Source organism: Schistocerca cancellata, chromosome 2, assembly GCF_023864275.1.
Source record: "Schistocerca cancellata isolate TAMUIC-IGC-003103 chromosome 2, iqSchCanc2.1, whole genome shotgun sequence".
Lineage (NCBI taxonomy): Eukaryota > Metazoa > Arthropoda > Insecta > Orthoptera > Acrididae > Schistocerca > Schistocerca cancellata.
This window is the reverse complement of record NC_064627.1, coordinates 455,467,625-455,480,372: the sequence shown is the minus strand read 5'-3', so window position 1 is coordinate 455,480,372 and position 12,748 is coordinate 455,467,625.

Here is a 12,748-nt window from a genome sequence, read left to right as displayed (position 1 = left end):
ATGTACTCTGAGAGCTGTAGCTTCACTTTTCTTATGATCAAGCAATGTTTTCAAGTCCATTAGCTCTGTGTCAGATGAGTGTGTTTGCATGTCTTGAATGTCTTTGTCAAGTACTAACTGAACCTTGTACCCTGTACAGTGTTTGTCATGCTTTAGAGTTCTGCTGTCCAAATCAATAATAATTACCCTGCTTTTATCATTTAAAATACATTTACCTTTGGAGAAGTCTATAATGCAGTCCTTCTCGCTCATAATATCTATTCCTAATATGCAATTTGTCACAAGGTTTTGTACAACCAGGAATGGCCATTGTACGGTTCCATTACCTATTTTAACGTTTACAAAAACTTGCTTCGTAACCCTACATGACTTATTACCTAGTGCAGTAGTTATTTTACAGTTTTGGGCAGGAAACTCAGGCACAGGTTCCAATTCACACATCTTTTTATAGAAATTAAAAGACAAAACGCTCACAGCTGCACCTGTATCTAGGATAATAGTAGTTGGAATCCCACCTACTACACCAGTAGTAGATGCTAAAACAATTTCATTTGTGTTTGAACGACATTGTGTACTGTCTTGCAAAAGTTCATCTGATATATTCTCATTGTGGTTGTATCTTATAAATAAAACAGGTAATTTTTGTTTAGAATTATTCGGCATATCATTATTCTGTTGTTCAAGTGTGGTGTCAAATAACTGATTAACATTGAAGTCGCCCCCCAAGAATTCTTCAGCCACGACCTGGGGCATAGTAGTGACTGTTTCTAGTTTGTTGGATTAGAATTTGTACTAGGTACTGACACAGATTGAGGTTGTGCATCAGGTGTCATTTCTATTATATTCACATTCGGATATTGCCTATTATGATCTCCAAACTTTTGCGGTTGTTGTTGCTGTTGCGCATTATAACTTACCTGTCGGTCGTAAGGTATGCTCCAATTTTGTCCTGGTGTCTGCTGTGGTAAAGCAGAGTTTGAATGAAAGTACTGCTCGTTACGAGCCCAACCTTGATGCTGTCTTGGCTCGTAGTTGTTATTATTTCTATTTCTGTTTGTGTTTTAGTTGTTGCCTTTGTATCCGTTGTTACCGTTGTAGTTATTACCGCGGTGCCTTTTGTTCTTGTGTGTTTGTCGTGTGCGGTATGTGTGTGTCATACTCGAATGTATATTGGTTCCTGAACTGTGCATTTTGACTGATATTTTCGTTACATTCAGACTGTGGTCGATCGGTGAATTGTCTCATGGGTGCAGTGACGGATTGTACAGCGTCACTGATCAGCTGTTTGTTATTAGTAATGTATTGCGCTACGGAGTCGTGCACAATTGTTGGTAAATTTTCACGTAAGCATGTATCAAAATGTTTGTCTTTGTTCACTACCCAATCATTAAATTCCTTATTAATATTTTGAAAATGAGCTGTGGCATCAGATTGTAAGATGTCAGTCAGGTGTTGTTCAACATTGTCAAATTTATTCTGTACGTCAGTGATTCGTTTTTCAAGGTTGTCATGTACTGAAGGATATGTTTGAATTTGTTCAGTAAGAACTTCACACGTGACATTAAGGTTTTTTACTTGTGTCTGTAAAAGTGCTACGTCAGTTGTAGTCTTTTCTTGTCTCGTATTAAGCTGGGAAAATTTAGTACTGAGTTCAGTCATCTGTTTGGTCAGTGTGGCGTCTATAAGTTCCACACGTTTACATAAAGTGTCATTACCTGTCTTGAGTGCTATGAGGTCAGATTTAATTGCGTCATTTTGTGTCTTCAACTGTTCATTTTGTGTCTTTAAGGTTGCCATGTTTTCCGCGTTCTGTTTCCTTATGGTTGCCATATTTTCTGCGTTTTGTTTCATTAGCATTTGTAACATGTCGGCAATGTTTACCGTTTGCAAGGTCTCTGCCCCCGCCGCGTCATTAGACGTGACGTCATGCATTAACATGGGCTCTGATTGAGACTTTGAAATTTTTGTGGTGGACGGCCTATTGTCAAAATTTTCGTCAACACTTGCGTCAATATTTGATGAATCGTCACTACCGGTTGCTGTCGTAAAGTCATTTTCTAACACTTGTCTCACGTCCGAGTCGGACTGCGTCTGAATAGTACGTCCTTGCTGTTCCATTTTTGCGTATTGTTTTCTAGTTATTACCATGCCACACGTGATATATGTTTCAAGAAAATTTTTGACACTGATTTTAAAATAAAATGTAGTTGAGCATGAATCGCTCGTAGCAACAATGGCTGTCTGTTAATTTAAAAATATAAACTGAATTTGAGATTATTGGTAATGGCTGCTGGCCATGTTACATGATATCGTACAGAAGTCGGCCATATTGTACACTCGTGTATTGGTATTGTTGCATACGTTATTGTTTAGGGAAAAGTACTGAGAACGAAATTTATCACTGAAACTGTTATGCGGAAAAGAAACACTACAGAATTTACTGAAAAGCTAATACACTGAATTATACGTCTGGTCAAGCCTGCTAATGCAAAGATGCTGCGTCTTACCTTATTTTGCTGGAAGCTTCTTTGCGTCTTTCGGCAAAATTTCAGAATTTGAAAATATCTTCCAATTTTGTTATCTCTCATACATTGACGTCCAGGTCCAGAAAGTTGATTTTTTACATGAAACAAAGAGAACAATGTAACAAATGACAAAATAACAAGTCCGACACGCAGTCGCCAATATAAAATAAATTAAAAATAATAATATATTAATTATTCTATCTGTATGATGGTGTTTGTAATTGTAATTGATATTTGCTTATCTGGAACGTGGACGTTTAATTATTCGGTATCAGACGCTTGACAATGGCTTTTTCGTAAAGGCAATGTTACTCGTAGTTGACCGTGAAATAAAACTGAAATAATCGGACTTCGTAAATAAATCGTTTCCAAAGACTGCTGCGGTAGGTGCGGACTCAAATCTAAATCTCAATATTAGAATAATTTGCCAGCCATGTCAATACGTCGTACAGAGGTGTCTGTCTACTAAACATAAAAAAGTTACACAGTTAGTTAAATCAGATATATTCAATGAATAAGCCTACAGTTCATAATCCTACTTACTTTTATAAATATAAATTCTTTACAGAATCGAGTGCCTAGTCTGGTTGCAACTCGCAGTTTTCTTCTCTAACATGAAATATGGCGGTGTGCCAGACAATAAAATAACATACGTGCTTCTCGCACCACTTCAACCAGAGCTCTCCGTTTCTTCTTAATTAAACATAAGAGTAACGTAATTGTGCTTTTTTTTTATCAGCGACACAGCGCTGCAGTTGTATGCCATAGGCTTTATTTATTTGTCACTGATTATTTATTAATATTTCGCGTTTCCGCGGAAACTCACGCTCGGCATGCAAATGTGCCTTTATAAATCCAATGTATAGCAACACAGGACAGTTCTGCCAACACCAGCAGAACAACAACAATAATTACACGAATCAAGCGAGACAACAATGACAGAATTCACCACAACAACCGATAATCACTGAAGTAGCAGAAGAGACAAATACCAATCGGACCAACAATCAGTCAAACTAAACATGACCGCATCGTGCACCGGAGGAGCGGTCAGGGGATCTGTTAGGGGCGAAACAGTAAAATTACAATTGTTAAGATATAATGACGGTGAGCTGTTGACTGAAGAGTTAACAAAGGATTTAATAACGTGTCATAATGACAGATCGAGTGTTCCGGTATCGGAAGTATTTGTTGAAATAGAGGAAGTTCCAACGAATGTGATATTAGACACCGCCGCTTCCGCCAATGTCATCTCAGGAGCTCTTTTTAGGAGAATTATTAGGAAGAAGAAGGTACCAATTTTGCCGGTACAGAACTGCAAAATCATCGGAGCTGTTGGAGCACGCTCTCCCAATGTCAAAATACAAACACAATTAGAGATGAAAATGGGAAATGTAGCAACAAAATGCACGTTCCTTGTAGTGGAGAAGTTATTAGTGGACTGTATTCTTGGTATTGGGAGTATGCAGGAGTACGATTGTCAGATTGATTTTTTGGAAGGAATAGTTAAATTTTGATTAAATGGAGAAGAGATAGCACTGGATTTAAATAGAAAGGAAACGGTGCATGAGAAATATTGTCGCGGTGCCATAATTCAATTAATTGACACTACAAACGGTCGTTGGAAGGAGCTTTCAAAGGATTTGATACAACAGGAGGACTTTAACCAAACAACAATGATAAAAGCTACTGAATCAAATCAGCTTACCGGAGAACAAAGGCAGCAGCTTCATTATTTGTTAGAAGCATATGAAGAGATTTTTGATGAGAAACCAGGAATTATTAAAGGGTATATTTGTCACTTACAAGTGAAGCCACATCAGACGTACTGTTACACGCACTATCCGATCCCCTGGCATTTAAAACAATCTGTTCAAAGGGAGATAAATAGAATGTTAGAATGGAACTTGATTGAGCCATCAACTAGTCCATATTGTTCTCCGCTCTTAGTCGTTCCGAATCCTGGAGGCAACGGAAGAAAAGTATGAAGACCAGAATTTAAAATGGAAGGAAAAGATTCGACTCGCACTTGTCAATTTAACTAAAAAGGCAATACAACGGAAATGACATATGATAAACGGATTCACCGGATTCAGACGTTTCATCTTGGAGAAAAGGTTTTATTGAGGCGACACATCCATACTTCGAAACTGATGAAGAACATAAAGAAATGGAATCTTATTTATACCGGACCATATGTTATTTTAAATATACCAAATCCTGGATCATACTTGTTGGCATATGCCGATTCGAAAAGAATAAAGGGATTATTCCCGCATAATGATATTAAGAAATTTTTTGAAGGATCGTAGATCTGTGATACCAAACATGGAGAAGAATTTAGAGAGGAATTTGACTATGAGTCGAATGTGTATATAAATATCAAGAAGTCTCTAGAGGGTAAGAGACAGTGAGATTGCTCCTGTGATAGATTAAGAGACAGTGAGATTACTCCTGTGATAGTTTAGCACAAAAATTTTAAGATAGGTAGAAGAATTTGTTAATTACTAGTGTTTGTAAGTGTGGACTATGGGCAGAAGCCACAGTGATACACAATGAAAGTGCATCTACATTTCCTCAAGACACGGCACTTACGTGAGAATTGCGTGTGAAACTTGAACAGTGTGGGATATGTAGGTGAATACGCTGTGTGTATGATGTGCGCTGTTCGCGCAAGATACCAAATGAACTGTGAAATGAAGCAACAGTCGATAATGTCACTGTTGCAAACAATTGAAGAAACTCTCTGGTTGCGCGAGAGAAAATTATTATAATTTTTAGATTTTTCATTATGCCTTCTTTACCAGGAGAATTAATTTAAGAATTTTAATTAACATTTTAAGAATAGCAGTTTGTGTGTTTCATGTTATGGACATAATTGTCGAAATATATTTCCATAAATGTTCATGAGAGGATGAAGAAGATTCTGCGAGTGGATGATTTGTTAAATGAACATACGTCATCATTAATAATATTTATTTGGAAGTGGATCTATAAATCAATTAATTATAAGAATAATGAAAATTTTTCAAATTATTCCTTTTGTGGAGTCAGTGTCATATGCCTATGTTTAAAATTTTTCATCAGGTGTAAACTTAAATTTTATCCATAATTTCGTAATTGAAAGCAAATCTCGGACAGATTCAATGCTCTACTTCTACCTGCACTATAACAAACCGAAGATTAGATCTAAAAACTTTTTTTGAGAGGAATACATTCGATATGAGCTACAACAAAATTTAAATGCACACAGTCTATTTGGCAATATTTTGGACAATCAGCAGTTGTAATTGGTATTGAGGACTACAAAAAAAAAAAAAAAAAAAAAAAAAAAAAAATTCGCGATTGTCAGGACTGATGGATGTTATAGTCTAGTACAGATGGAAGAATATAAGAATCCACTCCGATTTTGAGTTCAACGATGAAATATGGACTTCGTTGCCTTAATCCACTCTCTTCCAGGGATTTATTCAGTCAGAACCTTTTATTATTCCACTTTAAACCTGTTTCATGTTCACGTCCCTGACCATCTGTTCCTGAGATCATCTTCTGTTTCTACGGCACATTATCAGCTTCTATCCTGTACCATAAGCCATCGCCTGTCCTCCGTGCCGCCTCCACCAGACGCTGTACGTCGCCTACCCGGTGTCCGTACCCAGTGTTCCTGTTCCATCGACTTCACAACGAGATCGCCGGCTACATCGTCGACAAAAGAATTTTGAAAAATTTTTTGAGCAATATTGTAAATTTTTTTTGGCTATGAGGCACTTTTCCTTCGATCTAATCTATGGAGCTTCTATATATTCAAAATTACTGGATTTAGGCTTTCCTATCTTCTTTAATGCCTGAGCTGGGGTCTATTCTTTCGGGTTTTCGAGGGCTTCCCTGTGAAGGCCAGTTCCCAAATGGGTAGACCTTTTTCGTAATTACACCAATCTACATCTTCCCTGGTTATGTACTCGGGATGCGGGTATAGCCCGGTACATGTAAAAGCTACAGCTTAGGTATTCTCGTAACTTATTGCCTTAACATGTTACCCATACTCTCTATAGTAAAATTCCACTAATTCAAAATATTCCTCTTTCGAAAAAACAACTCAACAAATTTTTTCTGTTAGCTCGCAAAGTGTATTATCATTAACTTTGCTCGCTGCGAGGGGCAATTGTAATATCTCTTTATATTCGATGAATTATTCTGATACAGTTCTACCCTTGAATGACGTTTACTAATTTTCTATCTTCATACTCGCAGAATCCATGCGAAAAGTAGTTCATACAATAGCTATGCCATGAGCGCATAAGTATTCTTTGTAGTACTCTCTCTGGTGGTTGTTAGAAAAAAAAGAAGAAGGGAGCTTGCGAGATTGTATTCGTGCCGATTAGCCTGAGCTTGGTTTGGAAGAACTGTAATTTGATTATTGATATTTATCACAGAAGATAGCTGATACGAACTGTACGATTAATAAGGAAATATAGATATATTGCTCCTTCAAAAAAAGGTGTGTATGTGACATTCGGGAATTAATGATATTTATCGATATATTGCGTAGTTGTTAATCAGAAGGGTCTTCCGAAAGACTGGATACGAACCTGCATTTAATAACCCAAGAGCTCCATTACTTCTTCGGAAGGTTAAACTTCATCAAAGCCAAATATCCGCTTGATCTGAGGTTTCCCGACTGATTATACAACGCTCCCAAAATTACGAGGCATTTTATTTGTACAGATTACCGCAAAGCACGAGCCTGCAGAGAAGAAGAATCATCGCCTGATTTCATTCTAACAAGTAAAATTTCAGAATAATTTTTGAGTGACCGAGCTATGACTGTGTTTCCTATCATGAATGATTGATTGCTCGAACGAATTGAGAGCTACATAATTACGTAGATAGAGGAAGGAAAAAAAATTACAATCTCCACCACGACTTTGTCATCGGGTGTCAGGGCTTGTAGTAATTGTAAACGGTAAGACTTCTGCTTTAGCCTTTTCCGTAAGATTTTCCAAACCGTCGGCTGTGGTACGTTTAGCTACCTGCTTGCTTTATTCGTCTACTTCCGCAGGCTACGCGTGAAACTTGCCCGCACGCGTTCAACCGTTTCTTCGCTCACTGCAGGCCGACCCGTTGATTTCCCCTTACAGAGGCATCCAGAAGCTTTAAACTGCGCATACCATCGCCTAATGGAGTTAGCAGTTGGTGGATCTTTGTTGAACTTCGTCCTGAAGTGTCGTTGCACTGTTATGACTGACTGATGTGAGTGCATTTCAAGAACGACATACGCTTTCTCGGCTCCTGTCGCCATTTTGTCTCACTGCGCTCTCGAGCGCTCTGGCGGCAGAAACCTGAAGTGCGGCTTCAGCCGAACAAAACTTTATGAGTTTTTCTACGTATCTGTAGTGTGTCGTGACCATATGTCAATGAATGGAGCTACAGTGAATTTATGAAATCGCTTCAATCATTTGTAATAGCCCTGTACTTAAACTAACTTATGCTAAGAACAACACACACACCCATGCCCAAGGGAGGACTCGAACCTCCGGCGGGAGGGGCCGCCAAGTCAGTAACATGGCGTCTCAAACCGTGCGGTCACTAAGAGCTCCCTACTCTTGAAAAAAGCTTATTGAAACACAAGCAATTTCAGATGTTTTTGTCAGATTAAAAAAGTATTCATTTGTGGCTTTTGAAAAATTCTTTCACTATGTATTACCACGTAACAGGACAGGCAGAAAAGCCCTTTTATAAGAGGTTTTATTCAGTATGAGGGCACCATGTGGGCAATGGAAACTGTTGCCAAACTTATGAACGATTTGAAAGAGCATTTCAAATCAGAGATTTTAATGTTTTGCAGAGAAGCCTTCACAAGTATTGTGACAAGTACGTAAATACAACAGGATACTGGGATGAGCCCATATCTCACGGAGACATTCTGCCAACCTCTCTAAAGTTTCCTACAGATATTCACGAAAATCTAGTTGACGTACCAGAGGCATACCTGGATGATTTTATGTCAGTGTTTCATTCAATGAACCTCATACATGAAGAAGCTGAAGGAAAAACTGAGAGTGTGCGAGGCCTGTCGCAATAACAATGGAATTCTGAGTCACACGTGAATTTTATGTCCATGTAAGCCACTCAGACAAGCGAATCTTGCGAGCACAATGAAATGAACTCTGCAGTACAAAATAAAAGGATGATACTAGAAAAGACATTCAGTCGCCGTTACCAAACTAATAAGACAGGAAACCAGTGGCAAAATAGCCATGGTAACCCATACAATAACGGTCCAGGTAACCCATGGACGAATAATCATGGTAACCATTTCAGCAATGGCTCAGGTAACCCATGGGCGAATAATCATGGTAACCATGTCAGTAATCGTCCAGGGAATCAGTGGAATTCAAATACAGACAACCGCTGGCCTATCCTAATCCAATAACAAATGAGACAAAATAATCAAAACCGACAAGAACCACGTCTGGTGGTAACTGTGATTGAGGTGACTGATGAAAGTCACTGAGCCACTCCAAGCCTAGATAACTAAAAGTAGTAACATCTTCTCCCATTGTGTTGGCAACGGAATGAAGTGGAGGCAATCAGTGTAACCCAGTAGTGCTATTACCAAGATATAATGATGGATCAGCATCACGGAGGAACTGTTCTCAGTACCAAACCTGTGCACTGAACAGCAGGGTGCTGTGTTCCAGTCATATATTAACGTAAAGGTATCGGGTATACCATTACCGTTATCACAGGCACAGGTGCAGCTGTGCATGTTGTATCGACTAATTTATAGAAAAGCGTTAGCGAGGAAACTGAAGTACCATCATTATTGTTTCTGAACTGGAGGTTCCTGGTAGCCACCAGATCTTGTAATGTTAACGTACTAGTCTGCCTTCCAATCACACTAGGACATGTAATGGCTATAGCTGCATTTTTGGTGGTATATAATTTGATAGCAGACTATATCCCTGGTATAGAGTTCCTTAGGGAGAAACGGAAAGAAACAGACATCTGGTGAGCTCCATGTGGTTCCCAAGTTGTGCAGCGACCGTAAACCATAAAATTACCGAATAAGCAGCAACCAGTCGCAAAATCATGTTTTCTTTATTTACTTTTGCAAATCGATTTCAACTGATCAACAGCCATCATCGGTGCTTTCAACGAATATGTGCCGTGAGTAGTAACACTGTCTTAAGCAGAGGTCAAACATAAACTTTATGTTTGACCTCTGCTTAAGACAGTGTTACTCTGAAAGCACGTGTTTTAGAGCCCGAGTTTACTACACTTTTTTGCTTCGAGTGATTGTTCAGTCAACCTGATTATCGACCACTCCTCCTGGAACCCCTCGTATAATTTGCTCTTATGGTGGAAAATGACAAACGCTACATTTTACTTGGTTCTTCGTGTTTAGAAACCTTTTCTTCTAGACGCTGCAGCCCGCATCTCGTGGTCGTGCGGTAGCGTTCTCGCTTCCCACGCCCGGGTTCCCGGGTTCGATTCCCGGCGGGGTCAGGGATTTTCTCTGCCTCGTGATGGCTGGGTGTTGTGTGCTGTCCTTAGGTTAGTTAGGTTTAAGTAGTTCTCAATTCTAGGGGACTGATGACCATAGATGTTAAGTCCCATAGTGCTCAGAGCCATTTTTTTTAGACGCTGAAATAAGGGAAGCAGTGTAAGCTATATGAGAAACTGACATGAAAACTTTGGATGTATGTGCAACCGAATAATGGCGACGACAATTATGATGAGGACGCAGTAACATTCGCTGTCAGTTAAGCCCTTGTACAATCACCTCAATGAAAATTTTTACCAAAGCTGGGATTCAAACATGGGTGTTACGCTCTCTAGGCAGATGCGCTAACCACTACACCACCCTAGCAGAGTAGCTTTGCACAACGGCGTAGGCTGCCATAGCACGCCTCCCTTCTCGATCCAAATTTCTATTTACGCCTCATACCGCTTTGTATTCCCTCTAAACTGCACCTCAGCATCGAGCGTAACGACGGCATAGATGCTTCAGTCAAATGAAATTATATGGTTTCTCAGACTACGCGTTGTTTTTACGATTGAGTTTCAGGGGGGATCCTTCGTTTCGTTCGGTACTGAACTGCTCTTCCAGTACAGTTGGAGAGCCTCTGAAATGCTGTTGGAGTTTAGGGAGAATACCAAGCGGTCTGAGGCATAAATGATAATATGGATTGAAGAGGGAGGCGTACTATGGTAGCCCGTGCAACTGTGTAAAGCCGCTGTAGCAGAATGGCTTTGTGATTAGCGCATCAGCCGCGTAAGCGGAAGACCTAGGCTGAAATCCAAATTTTTATTCGTTCCTTCAAGCTGCATATAAACATCACTGCGGTAAGGGTTTGTGTGTGTGTGTGTGTGTGTGTGTGTGTGTGTGTGTGTTTGTGAGATTGTTTGTTTGTGAGGGGGCGGGGTATAAATTGTAGACTACTGTAGTTAGCGTGTTCAAATCAATAGATATACAGCGACGAATAGACTTGTACAGAGAGTCTAGTATGGGGCTGCATCAAACTTGTCTTCAGACTGATAACAAAAACAATAGGCTTCACAAAAAAATGGTTCAAATGGCTCTGAGCACTATGGGACTCAACTGCTGAGGTCATTAGTCCCCTAGAACTTAGAACTAGTTTAATCTAACTAACCTAAGGACATCGCAAACATCCATGCCCGAGGCAGGATTCGAAACTGCGACCGTAGCGGTCTTGCGGTTCCAGACTGCAGCGCCTTTAACCGCACGGCCACTTCGGCCGGCAATAGGCTTCACAGAAAGCCAATGAAAATACGTAGGTCTGACACTCTGAAATACGTCCGCGTGTCTCTGCAACCATCTGTCTCCGTTATAGATATATGCACGCGATTCTTATCCTCGATAAGTTTCCTTTCGGTACCATGTCAACGGATACAGTGACCTGTCGTTGAGAAGTTAGAAAAAAGTGATGGCTAGTCATGCAGCTATTTTCTGGTTTCTGCGAGAGTAGAAGAACGGACGCTCCATCGGAATAACAATCCACATATATGGACTCTGCGCTGTGTGACAGCACGCACGCCACACATCGAAGCGACTGGCCATTCCCATCAGCTGAGAGCGAGAAATGTCGCCTGCAGGCGTGGTTCATGTGCGACACCTTCCAGTGTGTGTGTGTGTGTGTGTGTGTGTGTGTGTGACAGAGAGAGAGAGAGAGAGAGAGAGAGAAGTAGTGCGGGACGGGGGGGTGAGTGGGGAAGGAGGGGGGGAGGGTGAGTGTCACACGCGGTCCAAATGTCAGGGGTGGCGGCGTGTTTCTGCGGCTGGCCGCCAGCCCGCAGTGGTCCCCGATGGGCAGTGCTCGGTCGGCAGCGAGGGGCGGATGCGGCGCAAAGTGGTTACGAGTCCCAGGGCGCACACGGCGTGTGCCGCGGCAGCCACCATAGCACACAGCTCCTCGCGTCGTATTTTGCAGAAATTGTAACAAATCAGGGATGACGGACTTAACTTTCAAGTACAACTGAAGAGGGGAATAGAAAAAGTTTGGAGCGCAACGTTTTCACAAAACCGATCTTCAGTGCTAATGTGTTCTCGGTACTCGGCTACTTGCCCTAGACTTAACGTAGGTGTCAAACCATAGCGAAAATGTTTCAAACATAATTTAGTAAGTGGGGCATGGCCTTTGTACCAAGCAGTGTTCCCCACTGGAGTTTGCCCGCATCTCGTGGTCGTGCGGTAGCGTTCTCGCTTCCCACGCCCGGGTTCCCGGGTTCGATTCCCGGCGGGGTCAGGGATTTTCTCTGCCTCGTGATGGCTGGGTGTTGCACGATGTCCTTAGGTTAGTTAGGTTTAAGTAGTTCTAAGTTCTAGGGGACTGATGACCACTGATGTTAAGTCCCATAGTGCTCAGAGCCATTTGAACCCACTAGAGTTCTACAATTTAAAACGAATGAGAAGCAGATTTAACAAACTGCACGTCTGCTAGTAATTCAGTATTTCTATACTTCTATTGTGTGCCTCAATATTAAAGCCATGCGGCGTGGCCGCGTGGTTCGAGGCGCTATATCACGGATTGCGAGGCCCCTCCTGCCGGCCGGCCGGAGTGGCCGTGCGGTTCTGGGCGCTACAGTCTGGAACCGAGCGACCGCTACAGTCGCAGGTTCGAATCCTGCTTCGGGCATGGATGTGTGTGATGTCCTTAGGTTTAATTAGTTCTAAGTTCTGGGCGACTGATGATCTCAGA